This window comes from Mus caroli, chromosome 17, assembly GCF_900094665.2.
Source record: "Mus caroli chromosome 17, CAROLI_EIJ_v1.1, whole genome shotgun sequence".
Lineage (NCBI taxonomy): Eukaryota > Metazoa > Chordata > Mammalia > Rodentia > Muridae > Mus > Mus caroli.
Window position 1 is genome coordinate 20,247,946 of NC_034586.1, and position 5,198 is coordinate 20,253,143.

At 48.8% G+C, this 5,198-nt stretch overlaps 1 protein-coding gene and 1 pseudogene across 1 annotated transcript in view; both read left to right on the forward strand.

Annotated features, from left to right (window-relative positions):
• Eci1 (enoyl-CoA delta isomerase 1) overlaps positions 1-5,198 on the forward strand; it is a 15,130-nt gene that overhangs the window by 2,082 nt on the left and 7,850 nt on the right. The gene's annotated exons all lie outside the window — the stretch shown is intronic.
• Positions 845-1,764, forward strand: LOC110283874 (annotated as a pseudogene).

The window sequence follows — 5,198 nt, forward strand, 5'->3', positions numbered from 1 at the left end:
TTTTTTTTTTTTTTTTTTTTTTTTTAATAAATAATTCTTAAAAAGAAAACTTAAAAAAAAAATCCCCTGGAACTGGAATTACAGTTCTGAGCTGCTCTGTGGGTGCTAGGAATCAAACCCAGGTCCTCTAGAAAAGCAATCAGGATTCTTAACCACTAAGCCATCTCTCCAGCTTCCTCCAGCTCACACTTTTAAGTCCCCAGCACATAAACACCCTAAAGACGGTGAACATTGCTAGCACAGAAATAGTCTCTTTCTGAGTTGACACGGGGTCTTTTTGGCAGAGGTTCACCTGGTATGACGACGGGTTCTTTGACCTGTTTCAACATTTCTCCAGTGTTGCCTAGCAGGCCCTTCCAATGGGCATTCTGCTCAACCCACCATTCAAGAGTTTATCTGTATGCACCTTGTTCCCAGAACGTGGTTTCTACTCCCACGGTGACCAAGTTCATCTGTTCTCTTTTGTCAGCTCATGTTCACCTTTTGCCTCCTTACCTTTCCCCTAGTGTCCGCTGTCCTGCCAGACTTTTCAGATATTTCCCTTCCAACTAAACCTGAGGTGTTTGTCTTGTGCAGGCCTGTAACTGGGCCACAGTTACCTCTCCCTCTTAAATCAAAGGCCTTAACAGAACCCACCTACGGCCTCAGCTGAGAAGCCCCTTGTGATTTGGGAACCCTTTCAGCAGTACTCATTGGCAGCCAGAACCCCTGGAGACTGGCCCTGGCTTCCTGCACTTAGGCTACAAATAATGTGCATGCGCAAGGAGCCAAGGGCAGTGGAAGGGCACCGGACCCCAGCATTTTCTCCTGCGGTGGCTAAGTGAGCGTGAGCTAATCCCCCATTAGAAACCTCTTTGCGTGGGCTGCAGACCTGTGCATTCGCCGCGGTTGTCGCAGTTCCGGCCGAGCGACCGCTCCGTTCTGGCGGCTGCTGTCCTGCGGGCAGGCACTGGTCGCGGCGGGTGTCTCGCTCCTCCGCCGGCCAAGCTCCCGCGGAGGAGCAGCCCGCGTCCTCCGAGGTCAGCGTCATGAGGAGCCGTTCTTCTGGTTCTTCTGCCGCGGCCAGGTGGTGCGTGGCTTCGGCCGCGGCTCCAAGCAACTGGGCATCCCCACAGCCAATTTTCCTGAACAAGTGGTAGACAATCTTCCAGCTGATGTGTCCACTGGCATTTATTATGGTTGGGCCAGCGTTGGGAGCGGCGATGTCCATAAAATGGTGGTGAGCATAGGATGGAACCCGTACTATAAGAATGTGAAAAAGTCCATGGAAACACACATCATGCATACCTTCAAAGAGAACTTCTATGGGGAAATTCTCAATGTGGCCATTGTTGGCTACCTCAGACCTGAAAAGAACTTATTTCTGCGATTCAAGGTGATATTGAAGAAGCTAAAAAGCAACTGGATTTACCTGAACATTTGAAACTTAAAGATGACAATTTCTCCCAAGTTTCTAAAGGCAAAATTATGAATGGCCACTAATGAAAAGTCCCTTACCTGCCTACCACTAGTGTTGCGTATGTAGTGTCGCAGCGCTTCTGATACAGTCTCATCTTGACCATATTTTAAATCAAGTGTTTCCCTGTAGCTGTCAAGAGGTCTCCAGCAGTTCACTCCATCATGTTGCACAGTACTAAGAGACTCATTCAGAAATCAAGACTTTAAATGTAATATGTTGATTAAAATGTAGCACTGGAAAGCTTGTACTGAAAATAAAGTCTGTGAGTGTGGTGGAAAAAAAAAAAAGCCGGGGTGGTGGTGGTGCACGCCTTTAATCCCAGCACTTACTTAGGAGGCAGAGGCAGGCGGATTTCTGAGTTCGAGGCCAGCCTGGTCTACAAAGTGAGTTCCAGGACAGCCAGGGCTATACAGAGAAACCCTGTCTCAAAAAAACAAAAACAAACAAAAAAAGAAACCTCTTTGCATCTCTGGGTGTGAGAGGTTTCTGTTGCCTCTCCCTTTGAAGACTCGGGAATTGCGAGTGCAGAAGAACAAGAGGAATTGTACAAACGCATGAATTAAAGACAGGAAAGATCTAAGAACAGGCCAATCTGAACCGTCAGGAGCGCTCTGCCCACTGCCATCTTGCAAGACATCCAAGTCATGGCACAGATCGATCAGTCTCTGCTGCTGACTCCTTGGTGTCCTTGAGGCTTGGAGCACAGTGCAGTCTGTTCCCAGTGGAAGTGGCAAGCAGCTACAGTGTTGTGAGGTTTTGGGGTGTCAGGGAAACCTTTACCTCTAACTAAAGTAGGTGTCTCACCAGCCCCGAATCTCCAGGCAGGTGGACTGGTCACCTGTGGATACTGGAAAAATGGGGAACGCTCAGGGGCCTGAGACAGGTGCCATTCAAGGGCCACATGCTCTTAGTCTTAGGTGCCGTTAGGACTGGGTGGCTTATGACTGGAGGTCTGTGGTTACAGAATACTGCATACTGAGCTGATTTGTAAAGTCCAAAGCCATGGACGGGAAGGACTGTGCCTCCTCTGAAGCCTCCAGAAGGGTCTCCTCCGCATCTTCAGGCCTTTGGTATTGCCCCACCCGTTGGTGTCCTTCAGCTTGTGGGAACTCCTTTTACTCTGGGGAGGGGGGTGAATGAGGGTGTACACATGTGCCTGTTCTCCACTTTACTGAGGCTGGGTCTCTCTGTGACCCCAGAGCTTGCAAATTCCAGTTAGTACAGCTATCTACCTTGCTTTTAGACTCCTGTCTCTGCCTACAAAGTGCTGGAATCACCGGCGAGGACCTGTATCCAGCCTGTATGTGGGTTCTAGGATCTGACCCCCCAGGCCTGATCCTCAGATATCAAGTGCTTTAACTACAACTCAGACCTTTGCCACTGTCTTTATATGGCCTTCTCCTTGTACCTCTCCTTTCATAAGGACAGCAGTCCTATTGAACATAAGGCCCCTTCTAATGTGACCTCATCCTGGCATACTGTTTGTATGAGACAGGGTCTCATGTAGCACACTGGCCTATGTAACTGTTTCTGCTCAGGTGGAAGGGGTAGCCTGGGACTTGGAAGCCAGGAACCACACAGCTCTGAAGGGAGAAGGTGTCCCAATGGAAGGGCGTTCTGAGACATAGGAGCCCAGGAACCACACAGCTGTGAGATGGGACAATGTCCCAATGGAAGGGCATCCTGAGACGGGAACCACACAACTCTGAGAGGAAGCCTCCCTCCTCAGCAGAGGCCTTGCAGCTCCCAGGGGAGGGGATCCCCAGCTGAGCTGAGCAGTTCAGGAGCCTCAGCCCCCCACTCCTTCTCTCCCTTTGTCTCTTCATTGCTTCTTGTCTTCTTCCAATGAGAGTCCCAGCAGGCAGCAAATCTCATAAAAGAGACTTATTGGAGAGTCCAGGATGTAGAGGGCTGGATCCAGGAGTGGCTGCCTCTGCTCCCAGGAGCGGACAGCAGGGAACTGGGCAAAAGGCAGCGCTTACATAGGATTTTTTAGCAGACAGAACTTTTCGGGGCAGAGCTTTCCGGATTGAGGATTGATGAGATTTCAAGTCCTGAGTTTGCCAAGGTTTGGTAGGGTTTTTCACCCCCTCTTCCCTGCACCAGGCCCATGGGTTGGGATGGGAAGGCCTTCCTGGCCACAGGCAGCTTTGTTTGAGGCGCCATTGCTGCTGAGCAGCTTGGGGACGCTGGAGAGGAGGTGTTACCATCGTGGACGCCTCCTGCAGGACAGCTCCTACAGTGGTTATTTCACAAAGGCTGTGGGCTGAGGCAGGAAAGGTGCCACCACTGTGGACAGCTCCTGTGGCTGGGACCTGCACTTTGACTGGTCTGTGGCATGCCACTCAGGGACTATAGCATCCAACTTAATGGCTAGCCAGAAATGACCTTGAACTCCTGATTCCCCTACCTCTGCCTCCCACAGAGTCAACTTTCCAGCCCTTTTAAGGATGGAGATATATATATATATTATTATTATTATTTTTTTTTTTTTTTTTTTTTTGGTTTTTTGAGACAGGGTTTCTCTATGTAGCCCTGGCTGTCCTGGCACTCACTTTGTGGACCAGGCTGGCCTCGAACTCAGAAATCCGCCTGCCTCTGCCTCCCGAGTGCTGGGATTAAAGGCGTGCGCCACCACGCCCGGCATAAGGATATTTTAATGTTCATTCCTAATGAGAATTTGGCCCGGCCTCCAGGCCAGAAAGTGTTTAGAGTGTACTGTGGAGTTAGGAGTTCATGTTATTTTGAAATGGGATCCTGTGCTCACTGATCTTGCCTTGTGTCCCAGATGCTGCAGGTAAAGGTGGGGGGTTTTGTTTGTTTGATTGATTTTGTTTCTGTTTATTTTGCTGTATAGAAAATGAAAGCAGATACCTTATTTGGGGGGTTGTTTTGTTCTTGAGGCAGGATCTATGTAGCCCTGCTGACCTAAAACTGAGATCTGCCTGCTCTTTTAAAAGCTAAGGTTGCCAGGCAGTGGTGGCGCACACCCTTCGCCCCAGCACTCAGAGGCAGAGGCAGGTGGATCTCTTCACGTTGGAGGCCAGCCTGGTCTGTAGAGGGAACTGCAGGACAGCCAGGGCTACATCGTGCGACTCTGTGTACAAGAAGAACCTGGTTTATTTTTGCTGAGCCAGAGCAGATGGGACTATGAGCCGCTTCCCTCTCCTCTCTGGACTTCTTATGTGGACTGTGTCCATCTCCTGGGCTCTCTAAGGTGAGGCCATCCCAGAATGGTGTCACTCCCCTGAATCCATTAACTACCTAAGCAAGGCCAGGGAGGCCTGGCTGACTGCCACAGAGGCACAGATGGGCATCCAGTGTTCTGCCCTGTGCTTGGTCCTTTGCTTCTTTTAGAGATGTGGGACTCTATCAAGCCTGTATTTGAAGTCATGGTTTTCAGATGTGTCCACCCTATAGCCCATGGGCTGCAGTAGCCAAGGACACCCTAACAGGAACTGTAAACTAATTAGCACATGAGTTGTTCTTGTTCTTTGTTTGTTTGTTTTGGTAACTAATTGTAGATTTCTTGTTTGTTTTATTGGTTGTCCATAAACAAATTTATTTATTATTTTTGGTTTGTTTGAGACAGCGTTACTCTTTGTAGCATAGATAGATAGACAGATACTTCATTATGCATTTAGTTTAATTTCAAATTTTACTTATGTTTCTCTGTGTGTGCCTCTGTGTATGTGGGATGATGATCACACTTCAAAATTTTTCTTTTTTTTTTTTTTTT